A 16,763-nucleotide genomic window follows, 5' to 3' on the forward strand; every position below is an offset into this window, starting at 1 on the left:
GGGCCGGGGGCGCTCCCCGTTCCGGAGCAGCTCCTGCCTCAGGAGGGTCTCCGCACCTGCCCGCCTCGCCCTGGTGTCCTGTTCCCTTCCACGGTAAGGCCAGAAATGCTGACAGCTCCCTTGGGTGTCAGGCGGTGCTGCTGCAGCGCTCCTGAGCCGTTCCATACCGTTAGACGTGTTCATTGTTTCTCTGGTTTCTCACGGTGCAGGCAGGGCGCTGGGGTATTTATCACTACACCTGGCATGACTTTTACTCGCTCGTGCAGAGAGCTTCTTTACAAAATTCATCCTGGCTAACCCCTATTTGTGAAAACTAGATGGACAAAACTAAAATCTGTTAGTATTTCACTTTCTGGATATTGGTTTGGCACGTTTGCCATAGAAATGAAACTTTCTTCTCATATAGAATCTTCAGGCACTTTCTGAATGCACTTTGTTTGAAAAGCAATTTGCTGAATTAACATAGCATGCACAAAGATAACTTGAGTTGACGTACTAGCAGAGTACCATCTATCTCGTGAGCAAAAATGGAATATTCCTGCCCTTAGGTTCCTTTTTAATCTTAAATTATTAATGGTTCTCTGCATTACAAGAATGAAATTTGTAATTGGTACAGAGTGCAAATGCATGTAGAGAACTGAATATGAGGAGCTGGTTATAAAGAAGGATGTGCCTCCCAAAAAGACCTAGCAGGAGAATGAAGAGCCCTTTCTGTACAGTTGTTGAGAACCTCTGGGGAGAAGCAGTGGGCCATACCCAGCCCAACTCTTTTGCAGCTCTCTGAAAAAAAGGAATAAGAAAAGAGAAAAACTATTCCCTGCTTGGGGAGCATAGGAAAGTAGAGCTTTACAGTTACTTGCACTTTTGTTTAGCAGCTGTTTAATTGAGTTGTTGTGGGTGCTCCTAAGATAGGGTTAGTGACAATCATAGTATCCCATCTTCTTTTGGAACCTGATTGTCAGTTTCACACCAAATGTTGTCATTTGTACTTAGTTAAATTGATCTAGTTATATCACATGTCATCATGCTGTTGTCTATGTAATCAATACAGGTAAAATTTCCTTTTTCTCTGAGAGAGACCCCAGGGAAAAAGCATACTTGCCTAAACTGAAGTAGAAAGGGCAAAACACTTGCATTTACTTTGGATTCAACAATGTTAAAGGTTTGAAAATATGTTGAGAGGAAATGTTGGTTTAGGTATCAATGGGAAGTAACATTTCTACTGTCTGTTCAACCATGTAATGTAGAGCAAGTGAGGTGTGTCATAGTAAAGATTACAACAGTGAACTAAGGTTCTGCTCTTTTTTTTACTTAAACTTCTTCCAGTATTTGAACTTTTAGAGGCAAAAGTTTGAAGTGAGACCGTATTAAGCAAGTCAGAAACATAAGGGTTAAAAGCAGTTTTCTTCTATGTAATCCCTCAAAGTTTGTTGAAGAGATTTGGGGCAGATGCACTATGAATGTGTGGCGTTACAGAAACTGAAACCAATGCACAGAGGTGATGGGCTAGTAAAAGGAAACTCACAGAAAACTTGAGAGGAGAAAATTCTGCAATATTGTTAGTTTGGTAATAATAATAAAACCCCCCAACAAACCAAACAAAATGAGTGGAGCAAAAACTGGATCAGCTAAGGCTTCTGAATGACACGAAGGTGAAGCTGAGGTAGGTTTGAGGGGAAAACAAGGCCGAGTTTTCTCTAGTATCAGTGTGTTAGAGGAGTGTCTTGTGCATCACAGAAGAGGCTTCTAGGCCAGATTAGACATGACTGTTGGCCTGAAGTAGTCATCCAGGGAGCCCAGTGTTCCACCTGACCTCTTCTGCATTCCTTTTGGGCCTGGTTTGCACTGCAAATGTTCCACCTGCCAACCTGCAGCAGGTGTTCCTGTTCCTCACCTTTCTGCCTATTTAAAAGAAATTCCCCACTTTGGAGAATTAGGTCATATAAGTACATCCCTCACTGAGTTACTCTGTGTTCCAGCTGGTTTTAGTTTCTGTCAGCCCATGGTCACCTTGCTGCATGTCCTGCCCACAGTATCACGGTGTGCTAGCTGTTGTGGGTGGGCATTAGTTCAGGTAATGCCTGCCTGGGTGTGGAGCAGATGGGAGAGAGAAGGAAGTGCACTGCCATGGCCACAACTGATACTCTCTCTGCAGGCACACAGGGTGAAAGTCATGGGAAGCCAGCTCTCTTCTCAGCTGTGAGCTCCTCAAGGCTCTGATAAGGAAGGTGCATGTAAGGTTTAGCTGCTCTATTCTTCTGAGTGCAAATCATCATTACAGAGAGGGATCTGCTTCCACTACCATGGCATGAAAGATGTTTGTATTTTGGAGTCATAATAGGGTAGAACAATGCTAATTAAGAATTAAGCCTTTATTTTGTAGGCTCAACTATCTTCAAAACTAGAAAGTGGAAGACTGAGGGGCAGGGGAATGAAGGCCATAAGCTTTTATCTGTGAAGTGGAACTTTTAGGCTTATGCTTTAGTAATGATGAAAATCAGGTTTAGCTACATTTCTGTCTGCTTACATTCTTCAAACAACTGGTCTGACTTTACAGTATAACAATTAAGAAAAATCTCAGCAAGCAGGAGAGTCTTAATGTGGTCTTTACTAGGACAATAATGTAAATGATTAATGATTGATAAAAAAGAATTGTGAATGAGCTTGCGGAAGGGCTTTGCATGTCTGTTTGAGAGTAAGAAGGATCTCGAAATATCCTTGGAGGTCACATCTGTAGGTTTTAATGAGGGTGAAGCAGAGAAAGGCTGTTAGAAGTGAATGAGATCTCAGTGAAATAAAAACATAGAAAGCTCTGGGTTTATGATCAGATAAACCAGATCTATTTTTTTTAGTTTGGGTTTTTTGAAAAGGGTTGTTCTGAAAGAAGTTGCAAGTAACTTCTAATCAGCCACCAATACTCAGGAAACAAGTAAACAGTTAGGAATGGTACAGTATCACATAAGTAGCTATTTGAACAGTTTTAGAGCCCTGAGCGTGCTCATGTCACTAATTAATAATTTGGGGGGTTGTTTCATTGTGGGTTAAGGCTATTTTTCGTAGGGCTCACAAAGGGAGCTGTATGGGCCTGCCTTGGAGGAAGTAAGGGCAAACACTGTAGGAAAGATGGTGAGAAGATTCTCCACAGTTGTAGCTGCATGAAACACGGCAGTTCAGGAAGACTGATACGTCTTTGCCTCTAAAATGCTTACTGATAAATAGCAAAGGGAAGGGCAGGACTTCTAGAGGATACAAACATCATGCCTCTAGCTCTAGGATCAATTCTTGTGGCTTGCATATTTCACAAAGGTGGAATGAAGTTTTACTTCATTTTCTGTTTGCTCTCTCTGTTGTGTTGTGCTGGGTATCTATAGAAGGTGGGAATTTCTGTGAGAAGTTAATTTCAGTCCTACATTGAATTTTGAAATGATCCTGATAAGAAGGGAGAAATGCCTAGGAAATCTAAGTGGGCCACTGCTCTGTTCATTTGAAGACTCTGCATTTCACTGCTGCTATTCAAGCTAACATGGACCCCTGAAACCTACTTGTGCCATTGAGCATTGCTTTTAGGGCAGCATCTGAGATGAAATACATGTTGCTCCCACCTTTGGTTCTTGGAAAACCTCTGCCTTGCTCCTGGATGGGAACCAAGCCACAATAATGCAGCCATTTACCAAACCCAACAAAGGACATTTATAATTAATTTCATTTGTTACCAAAGGGGAAAGCAACACAGAACTCCCAGTTCATGTGTCATCAGGCTGTCAGCTCATATTTTAGAGTCTTGTCACCTTCTTGAAGGTAGGCAAAAAAACCCTCCTCTAAGTCTGTTGCCTAAGAGAGAGGAGCTGGTTAACTGGGATACAGCAGCGTTTGGTTCTGACACCTAAGGTGGTTGTGTTTTTTTTAAATCTAAATCCAGAGGGAAATTATTCAAGAACAAGCTTCATTTGGCAGAGCTGTGTTAATCTCCAGTTATGCTCAAAAGCTCATCGAGCTACCCATGATTTCTTCAGTGCTTTGAGCAAAGAGTGTTTAGTAAAGATACACAGTTTACCTGTTTGAAACTTTGAAAGACTGTTTTGTTGACCAAGCAGGCCTGTTTTACCATATAAAATGGATCATAAAAGATGATGTTGCTGTTGCATGTGTTGTAATTTTAGGTTGAAAATTGTAAGGTTTATTCTCTTTATTTTTTTCCCCTTCTTTCCTCCTTAGGAGTGCCACAGTAAGAGAAAGATATGAAGTATTTTTAATGGAATTCTGCTTTTGATCAAGCTGCTAAAAATGGATGTGAACATTTTCTTCTGTGAGGTAAGTATCGACAGGGAGAAACAGAAGAATACCTGACTCATTTCACTTACTGTTGCCTGTCACCACTGCTCTTCTGACCAGCAGCTTTTGGTCAGGTATTTTAGAGTTATAGCATCTGTGTCTTGGCAAACTTTGTACCAAAAGTCTTAACTGAAAAGTCACTCAATTAATCGTTCCGTTTACAGGATTAGTCAGCTTTGTTCTGCTATTTCAGCAGATAAAAACAAATGTATAAAGGCTTGGTGTTGCAGGGTTGGTAATGAGCAGCTTCTGCACAGAGTAGCTTTTGACCCAATGTCAAGCTTTTTTTCAAAGCATCAAAGAAAAGGAAGCTGCTAAGTCTGATTTTCAAGAGTGAATACTTACACAGTCTAACTGCAGGTGCAGGAAATGAGTGAGATCCTGGGATGAAGAAAGAGTTTGTACCACAAATATGTAGGTACTTTTCCATGCATCCAGGCAGCTTTCTGAGTTCCTGCTCTGTGCACCCTAGTGAAAAGTGGGGCTGTGGCCAGCCTGAGTTGCAGATGTATATTTATATTGCTTTTGTCAATATCACAGCCAGATCTTCACAGTTCCTGCAGTAAGTTTGTAAGTTAGTAAAACCAAATATGTCCTTAATTTAGGATCATGGGAAAAATCAGGTTGTAAGGAACCTCAGGATATCATAGAGTCAAACCCTCTGCTCACAATTTGGAGTAGTCAACGAATTAGGCCATTTTCACCCACTGGCTTTCTCAGTCTGTTACATGCTCAGAAGTATTAACAAAAGATGGATTTATAGCTTGCCATATGTATTGAATGTACAATATAATAATGCAGATAGGAACATAAGATGCTACTAAAATTTGTCAGAAGGGCGAATGTTTTAATTAAGACAGGATTGCACAGGAATGGTCTGTTTCTCTGAACAAAGGAAACAATAAATCTCTGATGTGTTCATTTCTTGCAATTGCAAATGAAACCTCCACAGGTCAGCTAACTCAGTGACATGCTGACAGTATTTTCAAGACGGGTTCCCTGCAAGAATTACCCCTTCCCAGGCATCTCTGGGGAATCTATTTATTTACTTCCTCCTGTAAGCAAAATTGCTTTCTCATAATAAAAGGAAGGGAAGTGAACACGTTGCTTATCCTGTCTGAAACATGTTACTGAAACATTTCCTCTGAAGTATAAATATTTGTTCATGGGAAAACATAGTGACAATGTGAATAAAAATAAGCATCTTGTCAGGAAGCTTAGGGAGCAGTCTCTCCCCTGGGCTCTAAAAGTAAACACACACCAAGCATCCCTCCTCCCCCCATCATTATGTACTGCCAAGCAGAATATTTTGTGAGCCCTAGGAATAACTACTTCCACTGTTTTGGCCAGGGAGGGTTATACAATGAAAGGGTTAATCCTGTCAGGAGAAAGGCATTTTAGCATTCAGAGCCTCATGGGAGGGTCAGTGAAGTGAAGAGACACTTGGTTTACTTTGGATTTATGCTTATCTCAATGTGCTTTGAATTGATCCCTCAAAATTGGTAATTTAATAGCTTTAATAGTTACATTAGTAATTTAATGAGCCCCTTTCAGGACATCATCAAAGGCAAACATATACTTTGTGAATAAAAATAGAAGTAATTTTATAGGTAATGCAGTTCCTAAAAGCTAGTATACAATATTACACATATGCAAGTTGTGATCGTTGTGAGTTAACCCCAGCCAGGAGCTAAGTACCATGTAGCTGCCTGCTTATATACCCCCAGTACAAAGGAGGGGAAGAGAATCAGAAAAAAGGTAAAGTCCATGGGCTAAGAACTATTTAATAATTGAAATAAAATATAATAATCATTGGAATGAAAAGGGAGACAAAAGGGAGAGAGAAATAAAACCCCAGAAAAACAAGTGATGCACAATACAGTGGCTCACCACGTGCTGGCTGAGGCCCAGCCCAGCCCTGAGCAGCAATTGGCAGCTCCAAGCCAATTCCCCCAATTTATATACTGGGCATGACCTTTTAGGGTATGGAATATCCCTTTGGCCAGTTTGGGTCACCTGTCTTGGCCCTGCTGCCTCTCAGCTTCTGGTGTACCTGCTCAGTGGCAGAGCATGAGGCATTGAAACATCCTCAGTTTGGAGTGAGCACTACCAAGCAACACCTACATCAGTGTGTCACCAGCATTCTCAGAGTGAGTCCAAAACACAGCACTGTACCAGCAACTAGGAAGAAAATTAACTCTATTCCAGCTGAAACCAGGACAGTGATGCTGTGAATTATTTAATATGCACTGACTGAGAACACTATCAAAAAGTACCTATTGAAAATGGCACACCCAAGAACCCCAATATCTCTTTTCACCTCTGCTCCCAGTGTCAAGTCTTGCTTCCCAGCCTGTTTTAAATTAATTTCTGAGTAACATGTATAGCTAAATTATAGAACAATATTCTCAGAAACTTGCTGTCTCCACACCAGTTCCTGCTGCTTCTCTGATTTGGTCTCACTTCTTAAAGAGAATATATCTACAGGTCTGAAAAGAAGTTAACTTGTGGATTGGTGTGTGCTTGAGTCAGGAAATCCTACATCTCTGAAAGGTGTCTGCAGAGGTGTTATTTACTCCTTAATATCCCAGTCATAGCTTATTTGCTTATGGGCTTCTGTGTCTCTTGAGGCATTATGAGACAAGTAGTAGTAAATTTAGCTCCCTGGGTAAAGAAGCTACTGCTCTCTCAGAGATTACTGTCTTCACAGGCAGTGGAATAAAATAGCTATGTGTGTGATTGCCTCTACAGTGCAATCTGGTACTTGAATTTAGCTGACAATTCAGATTGGTAAATACAAAGTTCTGGACTGTGCAAAGCCAGCAGAGGAGTGTGTGTGTAACAGTAACCTTCAGCAGAATTAAATTTATCAGAGGAAATTTTAAATTTTAAAGCTGCTTGAACTAGTTCTTCTCAGGCTTATGATTGCTTGTGACTGGAGATTAGAAATGTGGGGGACTGCCTTGTGTGGGTGGTTCAGCTGTGAGGGGAAGGGCAGTGTTGCTGTTTGTTGTTTTTAATCTTTATAATTAAATTTATGTTCTCTAGCACTGTTTATTAGACTGTTGAAATCTGTGTTTCTAACTTCATCATGGGATTTCCTGTGCTTTACGTAAAGGAGAATGAATGATTTTCACAACACCTATGCAGAATCAGAAAGAATTTGTTATTGTGCTTCTGCATGGGCTCCTAGATGTGCTCAGCATGGGCAGGTGTTCCCGTAATTGTCCTGAGCAACAGGTACAGTTTACACTTGAGATGGATGTACATGTTGGGGCCCTTATGGCTGTCCCATGTTTCAGTTCTTGATTTATGGCTGTTGCTTAACACTTGAACTTCTTGAATTTGGCTCTTCAATTTCAGAGACATCTTTTTGACTGTCATGTGAGTTTATGACAGTGATGTAGATTATTGGTCACTAAATACAGAAGACTATTTCCATAAAATACTTTCCAGTCTTCTAAGGAAAATACCAGTGGGTCAGGCTTTTCTTGAGGCAATCCAGCTGTCTCATTGAATTTCTCCAGGGGTGAATTTTGTTCTTTTCATTCTCTTATGTGTTTGCAACAGTGCTTCCCACTGGCAACACTGTAATTAAGGAACTTTCAGTATTCCTCTTACAATAAGGGTACAATAGTATTTTAGCTGTAGATGTGAATTTCAGCTAGAAGCCTAATGTAAAAAATTGGAATGGTGGAGAAATATTTATCTTCTGTAACAGATGCAGTTTGATGACATTTTATTGGCAATTGCTTCTGTAAATAATTCATACCTTTTCCTGAAAAAATATTTTGGGGATGAGGTGTGGGAGGAATTTAATTCTCTTGAGGATTTTATAATGCTACAAAATGCACCCCGCTCTAGCAATTTTGTCAATATGTATGGGAGTAAATAAAATTAATACCTTTGTATTTCTTCTCTTCTACCTTTAACCGGGAAAAGAACTCTTGCCTGACTCAGAAAAGATTGTAAAAAAGTTTAAAAATAAAATGCTACATGTCTTGCTACTTTAATGAAAGAGAAAAAAAACCCTGCTCGTAGAATTCATGATGGTTTGGCAATATGACTTTCGAGCAATGAGTGGATGAGAAATTTCAAGGCATTGCGATATTTTTGATTTTGTTAAAGCTCCCTGAATGGCTGATTAGCTTCAAAACCACTGCTGCTGGTTCTAGTTTGTTTTTAGTTTTACAAAGGTATATTCTGTTCCTGACATATTTAAATGCTGCACATATCACTGTATGTGTAATTGGAAAGTGATGTCTTTTTCTAGTATTTTGCAAATTACACAGTATACACACACTCCTTTAAGCCCTCTGATTTGTGCCTAATCTGTAGTTCAAACCTGTAACAATGATACCTTGGCAGGTCCTGGAAGTAGTGTCCTACACCCTCTGTGAAAACTGCAAATATGTGCAAGAAATATGTGATTTCATGGTTGATAGCTTTTGAATGGTAGCATTTAAAAGAACAGAATCCTTCTTGGTAACTATTCCTAATAAGCATAATTAGGGAAGTCTCATCAAGCAGCCTGTGGTGAAACATGCAAACTGTCTTTATTGCCTGCTTCTTGAACTTGGAATCACTCGTGTGTGTTCTCTTGTATGAATCACTTGTGTGCATTCCTCTGCAATTTCTGCAATTACCGTTTTCCTTCAGCTACACCATTTTGCTAGAGTTTATAGGAAGTGTTTCAGGGAGTGAAAGATACCCACCAGAACCAATATGGTAATATTCTTTCTGCATATGATTTACAGCCTTAACTCATTGGTGAAACAAAGAAGTGGTAACTAGATTTGTTTAGACATATTGAAGTAAACCACTAAAATACGTGAGTGGTGTTTGGACAGTAGAAACCTCTTGTTGATATAATCCAGTCTAACCCACTGAATTTGTTGTGTTGCAAAAACACAGGCTTTGCAAGGCAGTCTTTGCTAGTGTGACTAAATCATGTCAGTAAACTGGTGTAAGGTGGTGTGTGTAAGAGGTTGTGTAAGAGGCACAAGTTCTTACCTTCCTGGAAAAGCTTTCTCTTTCAAAAAGTGAGTGGTTCCAAGGTATAGAATATGGAGGATGTAACAGTTTGAGTTTTGGTCTTGAATGAGTGAAATCCTACAGTGTTATTACTGTGCAGAATCACACTGTTCAAAATGAATGAAGAATTGTACTGTAATCTTGAGGGGGGTTGTAATCCAAATAAGTACACTCTTTGAACAACCTAGTGAAAAAATATCAAAGTTACAGGTGCTTAATTCATTTCTGTTTTGTTTCAGGTACTTTAAGTTACCATCTTTCTAAGGCATGTAGCAACTAATTCTATGGACTTTCTCTTCTTGAATTAGTCCCTGAATTGAAGCCCAGAGGAATCCCTGGAAGACTTTCCCCAACAGTTCCAGCAGGATTTATATCATGCTCTTAAAACCATAATTGGGTCTTACTTTCGTGTCTAGCTCACCATGGGACAGAGGTGCAGAAGAGCAAGTTGTAGCTAATAAGGCTATTTCTCTAAGATCAGTGATGATGAGATTAAGCTGCCTTTGATTCTTCTATTTAATCCTGCTCTGTTGGTTTGACAGCCTATAAAGATCAGGATATGGCTGTTGGCTGCTGTTCCTGTATATAAGCAGTGATTCAGAGACCAGTAAGACTAGGCTTTGGCAACTATGAAAAAGGTGACAAAATCCACTTTGTTTCTCCTCCCCTCACCACCCCTACCCTATATTTTTCAGTTCCTGTAGCTGGAGATCTGTGTTCAAGACTTGTCCTCATGATCTCATTATACCACCAATATAAGCAACTCTGAGCAGGGGTGGCACATTGTTGCAATAATCTCTATTTGTGTATTGCTCCTATCAAATTTCTGCAATCTTTTACCAAAATTTTGGCTTCTAAAATTTGGTCTACGTTTTGTATCCTCCTGCGTGTGAATCTACTAGGCCTTTAATAGGTAATTTATGCAATCCTCAAAAGGCAGAGAGAGCATTTATAATGCTTGGAAGAATAAGGGCTGATCCATTTATGTATGGTTTTTAAAGCTCAATAGCTTAGACCTAGAGTGAGAAGCAAAGACACTGTATGTCATTGAAAACCTCCTGTAGTTGTAGTATAACGAGGTTTCAAGTCTCTCAGAAACTCAGTACTCAGAGACAAGTGAATTTTGACTAATCTACATAGAGATGGAGACTGACAGCTAGCCACAAGGTCAGACAGACAGAAAATCTTCCCCTGCTGACTGTTTGCTATGACTCTTATTTTGTTCCACAAAGGATTTCTTTCCATTCCATTAACATCTGATTAGATGGCAGAAACATTTTAAGAAGCTCTGAACAGTTATGCAGATACCAGCACTATTACTTCCAGATTCATTCCCTTGCCAAACAGCAAAATGACACAGTCAAGAACAAATCCTCCTACTAGTCAGTGTTTCCTATTTAGTTTTTGTTTGGAACTGTTGTTATAAGCTGATTAAATCTTTTGTATCCATGTTGCAGTTCTGAGGAGCTAGAAGTGTGGAATATAGCAAATACAAGCTGTTGCAAAATTGCTCCCATTAGAAAAGATTACACACGTGATACAAAACTTTGTCATAGAACCAATTCTTGATACAGCCTTGTCCTTTCTGGGTTGTGAATGCAGTGAGCCATAACTCTGCCACTTCTTCCCTTGGGAGACTCTTATGTAACTGCTCAAGCTGTTTCTCTTGCTGTTCTTCATATTAAGCCAAAATTTTGTTTTGCTTAATTGTATCCTGGTACACCTAACATTGCAAACTGGGACTGTTCGAGTGAATCCACTCCCTTTTAAGACCCGACCACGCAGTCTGTAGAAAGAGAAGTGCAGCAGTGAAGGCTGTATTGGAGTTTAAGGGGTCACGAGAGACTATGACAGTGCAAGTGAACAGGCTGGGACATACCTGGCTCAGCTGAGCGCCCTTCCAGCAGCAGGGCTCACCCATGGCCGGGGCTGCCTGAGGTTGAGTGCAGCGGGGAGGGTGAGGGCAGGGCTTATTCCCCTCTGCCTGGCACTTGGTAGGTGGCTTCTGAGGAACTGTGCTCAGTTTCAGGCTTCACAGCTCAGAAGAGAGATTGACCAACTGAAGAGAGTGCAACCAAGGGCCACTAATACTGTGGGGAAACTGAAACATGAGATGTACAGAGACACTGAGGGAGCTGCTTACCTGGCCTGGAGAAGAGAAGGTTAAGAGGGCATCTAATTACTGCTTCAGGTACTCACAAGAGGTTATGGGGAAACCAGATCCTCTCACCGTTGTGCAACAAAAGGACAAAAGGCAGCAGTCGCAAGTAGCAATAAGGTGGCTGTAAAGAAAAACATTTTCTCACTGGTTGTAAAAAAAGCCATTTTCATAGTGAGTGGCTAAGCAATGGAACAGGTGGATTGGAGAATGTGAACTGACTGTCCTTAACCTGATCAAGCTTTGAAGTTAGCTGTGCATTGAGGAGGAGGTTGGACTAGATGACCTCTGGAGGACTCTTCCCACCTAAATTGATATTCTGTTTTGGGGTGAGGCGGAGAGAATCAGGGTCTCATAATTAACAGATTAAATATGGAAGCAGGGAAATGCAAAAGCCAATTTCCTACGCATAATTAGACAGAAAACTAAAGTGTTGTTGAAATATAACCATCTGAAAAAAAATGTAGATATTGAATTTTTATTCCTAATTATAAGTATTGGCATTTTCCTTCTGTAAACGGTTCCTTTCCTGTTTATTCAGCTGTTCAAAATGTATGCCTATATTAAGCCTTCTATATCCCTTTTCTAGTGAAAAAGAATGGGGAAATATAATTCATATGGCAAACCACTGGTGCTCTATATCATCCACAGAATGCTCTAATAAAATCTGGTGCACTGCGGGCTTCTTAAGCAATTATGGTCTTGCACTATATTTAGCATTCAATGAATAACTGCAAAAAACCCCTAACAAATACATGCATACGTTAGTGTCTAATGAACACAGTGAAGGTATCATTGTGTGTGTTACATGTCTCCATCTCTGAGCATTACAACAAATGTGGGATTGCAGGAAAAGGGATGCAACCGGCCGAATCAATTTGCATTGCTGGCTGAGAGTAGATGCTGACGTCACTAAATGGAGACACCTTACGTCAAATGCTAACCAAAGAGAAGGACAGACTGGGCACAACGTACAATAGTTTTGAAAAGAGAGCTAATTAGGAATGCATGAGCATTTGGCAAGGGTACATTGCAGCCCTGAATGCAAACCTTTTAATACCAAAATTGTATTGACAGGAAACGAGTTGAATTTTATTTCAATGTTTATAGAATATGTTCTTACCTAGTTCTATTCAAGGCATTTGTTCTCTTTATGAATTTTTTATGGATAAAATCTAATGAAATATATCCTAATCTATTACAAAAGTAGTTAGAAATTATTTTGATCTACCCATATCATAACAGTCTCTAAGCCTAATTGCGGGGAAAAGTAGACTTCAATGACAGGAGCTGGGTGGTTCTGCTATTTTAATTCACGTGCTACCAGTTGGCTGAGACTACATATATCGCATACAATGGGTGGATGGTGAAGTCCTTAACTGAAGTACCACGTTTCCTTATTTTGGTTGTACAACATTCACTCATGTTCTCTTTGTATTGTTGAAGGCAAATTTCCTGGACTGTAGAGAGCACCTTCTGTCCCTGTGAGATTGCCACATGCAATGTGGAGCCCATACAGGACAATTTAACTTACTTTGTTTTACTTAATTCCTTGTGCATTTATATTATTTCCACTAACGATTTTTTAATCTAAACATGCTCCTAAAGTCTTTTAATATGAAAGGCCCCTGCATTCAGGGATAAGGGAGAGAGAGAAACTCTAGGATGTCCTATACTATTGAGTTTTGGTTTTGGACAGTCCCAGGCAGTCTTTGGAATGTCAGACTTGCCCTCTTTTAGTGAATAAGCTCAGTTCTGTAACTGTTGCTGCTCAGTCTTGTTGGTGGAGCATATCATAGGAAACTGCATTTGTGCTTGGTTGTTACTACCTAAAGGAGAAGGGAAATAATCTCAGTTGTCCTGAATTAAAAGCTTGAGTGGGTCCTCAGAGGGAGCAAAGAGCCACGTCACTACATTTCTTTTCTTTTTTTTTTTTTAAGCAGACCGTACCTCTACTACAAGGAAGAACCTCTTGCTTCCACATAGCCCTTGGATCTGGGATGTTGACTTTGATAAACAGAAATATAAAATCTAAACCCCAGAGTTACAATGCTTAGACTATTATCCTCCTGCAGACAGAGCAGACTTAGATTATGACGGGGTGGTAAGAAGCGTGGGCTAGTCCATTTCCTCCCCTTCCAGAAGAGTTTTGTCAAAGAAGCTGAGCCAAGTGCTTGTAGTCCCTTCGTCCTGCGCTTCCTGTTATCCTTGACTGGTATTTTTTCAACCTGTCTCCTCCTGAGCCTTTCTCTGGTGTCTGGGGAGTGCAGAGGATGGAAGGGCCTTAGGGCTCTGAGCTTCAGCATTTCTGAGCTGGTAGAAAGTTCCTTAAGGAGTTCTGCTAACACTGTGTGTCAGAGCAGCCTCTGGAGTTAAACCAACTCTCAAGATCCAGAAGTAAAAAGGTTATTTGTAAACTCAGTTGCAGTCTATGCACAACTGATGCTCTCTCCTGATGTTTTTAATCATCTGAGAAATAAAGTCTCAAAACCAAAAGGTTAGTTTAGCCCCAGAGTAACAAATAATATATTTGAGCATATGGGGATGTGAATTTACATTTGTGCTTTCAAATGGATTTTTTTATTTAGCAAAACTAAGATAATTCTAAGTAGAATTCTCTGTGGGAGTAAATGCATTTTTAAATTATTATTTTAGTCTTTTTTTATCCAGTTGTTCTCTCAGCTGTGAGATAAGTGTTTAAAGCACATAACGGAGCTGCAGTGACGGAGCTCACTTGGCAGCCCATAAACATGTTTTGGAAAGCTGTATTGACTTGACAAAAGCAGACTCTGTGGTTGCTACCATGCTACCATGGTCCAATGCCATGTCCTTTAGGATTGCTTGCAAAGATAGAGCTTATTCCCTTCTCCCTTTCCCTCTAGCTGTTATTCCTCCCTGAAAACAAACAAATGAAAATGAAAAATCCAAGCTGGCTACCTGGAATACTTAAACATCTAATTGAGTAAAACTTTACCATTCATGTATTTTTAATGCTTATGCAAAGTCAGTGGGAATACTTGTGGTTTGTTACTGTGCTTTCTTGTACCAAAGCCTAGAAACTGTCAGTTGCTCTACACTCTATTAGAGATGCATTCCAACCACTTCTCCATGTGTCACTCAAGTTTATGGTCAAAACTCAACTGTTTTAAAACTTTGGGAAAATGTAAATACGCTTCAATACAGGATTATGTATCAGAAAACAGAGAACTTCTGGTTGTCCTGGGGTTTTATTCTATACTTTGCTGGAAAAGCTGCAATCTGAATTATGTAAGAAGTTTTACATTTGTGGTGGGAAAGGACTGAATGGTAAAAGTTGCTGTAGATGATCATTAAAATGGAAAGGATATAGTAGCATGTACCTATTTCCACAGCAGCAGAAGCCTTTATCACCCTTTGATGAAACAGAGAAATAGAGAGAAACTTGAGAACTTTTCTTTATCCTGATCAAAAGCAGGCTCTCTTTCTCTTTTTCCCCTTTTAACCTCCTGACTAATCTTTGTCATTGCTGTGTTCTGCTAAATTTACTATTGTGCACTAAAAATAACACTTTCTTCCTGTCCTCTTCCCTTTTTTCTGTACAAAAGCTCTGTAAAAAACTGGCAATCAGATCTAAAGGTTTGTGGGGTTTTTATTGGCTTGGTTTGGTTTTTTTTTTAATTGCAGTCCAATACTTCTTGAGTCAGTATCACGACAAGTCTAGTTGCTTTGTATCAGTTTTCTCTCATGTGTTGCTAACTTCCTGTTCTCACATTAACACTCATTGTTTGTAGCAGTGATGGTCTAAGTATTTTTAATAGAGACATGGGTTCTAGCTCTGATTTGTCTTCAAAAAGTGATCATTTAGACTGTAGAAAAAAGGTACCAATAAAGAATTAAAAATTGCCATACTGAAACAGTTCAGTAAAAGGAATTCCTTTCATATAACACTGCTTTGCTCAGCCTCCTGAATTGAGTGGGATGAACATGAGTTTTTTTGTTTTCCTAAAAATTGTGTGTCTGAGAAACAAGTGAATACATGGGGTTGTTGTTCTTGCACAGAATGAAAATTTTTAGCCCTCCTCTGTAGAGAAGTTCCCATAGAACTTAAAACTTAAAAACCAGAAGGTTATTATACTATACATTTTAAATCTGTTGACTTTTTTTTTTACTTTTTGTTGCCTGCATTATCAACTTGATATTTCTTTGCTTGTAAGTAGATGTCTGAGTGAGAGTTGTTTTAGTTTCTGATGCTTTCGTCTTGTCCATCCAAACTGTGCAAAGCTAGGAGAGTAACACTTAGTATTTGCCATGATGCAAGTTGTTCTTCTGCCCCTATTAGCCTCCTTTTATATGAAGTGCAAACTGTAATTTGTCCTGACATAGATGTACTCAACTGAAAATTGTTGCAGTCTGACCTGGTTAATGTGAGTTTGGCTTCTGGGTATTTGAAAAATGTAAGTAATTGACTATAACCAAATGCAGTTGGATACTGTTAACCTGTTATTGGTACAGTTAACTGTTCTTGTAAGTGGGGTTTTAAACAACTTTATAATGTTTTCCAACAAATTACTGTCTTAATGCTATGAGACTCTGCAATGTGTGAGTCCAGGTTGCTGTAAGAGAATATTTTTTGAATAGTGACTGTTTTTAAAATAGTCACAGCTATGTCAAAAACTGTCCTTAGCTGCAGCAGTTGTGCCCATGTCCCATATTGGTTAGTGACAGTTTTGTTGATGTCAAGTGGTAAAAGAAGAGCCAGAGACTGCTGTTTTAGCAGGGAGCCAGGTCTGGATTGTAACACACTGGGCCTTGAGCTGTTTTCACTGGTTTGAAAATGCCAAGTCTAGATTGTCACTATAAGAGAAGGGGAGGTTGTGGTTTAATTATGATGTGTGTGTTTTACAAGAAGGCTTCAAACTGTGAAAATGGAGACAAGTGATTTCAAAAGATAGCAGCAGCACCTGCAATAAGAGATTGCGTGCCCAACGTAGGGCATCATCCAGGGAGGCCTTCAGGACCTTTGCACTGTGTATGCATTAACAGTATTTGCAGTGTATACGTACAAAGACTGCATATGGAGGGTGTTGCTCTGTTTTCAAGTTGTTTCGTGTTCGAGTTTTTCCCGTGCGAGGCCGTGGCAGAAAGTCTCCGCTGCGGGCCGTGGGGCAGGAGAAGGATGCGCCCGGCGTTCCCCGCTGCGGGCCGTGGGGCAGGGGCGGGATGCGCCCGGCGTTCCCCGCTGCGGGCCGTGGGGCAGGGG

The 16,763-nt window shown here is 40.0% G+C and overlaps 1 protein-coding gene across 2 annotated transcripts in view; it reads left to right on the top strand.

Moving 5' to 3' along the window:
- Positions 1–12: 12 nt before the first annotated feature.
- The window catches only part of RHOBTB1 (Rho related BTB domain containing 1), a 50,491-nt gene continuing 33,740 nt past the window's right edge, over positions 13–16,763 (top strand). Inside the window, exons 1-2 of one of the 2 annotated variants that reach the window (XM_017746443.1) lie at positions 13–93; positions 4,216–4,311. The gene's annotated coding sequence lies outside the window, so the exon portion shown is untranslated. Of the gene's footprint in view, positions 94–4,215; positions 4,312–9,636; positions 11,645–16,763 lie in introns of those variants that run through there. The other variant, XM_008642765.2, reaches the window with a different exon arrangement.

Source organism: Corvus brachyrhynchos, unplaced genomic scaffold (genome assembly GCF_000691975.1).
Source record: "Corvus brachyrhynchos isolate BGI_N302 unplaced genomic scaffold, ASM69197v1 scaffold279, whole genome shotgun sequence".
Classification (NCBI taxonomy): domain Eukaryota; kingdom Metazoa; phylum Chordata; class Aves; order Passeriformes; family Corvidae; genus Corvus; species Corvus brachyrhynchos.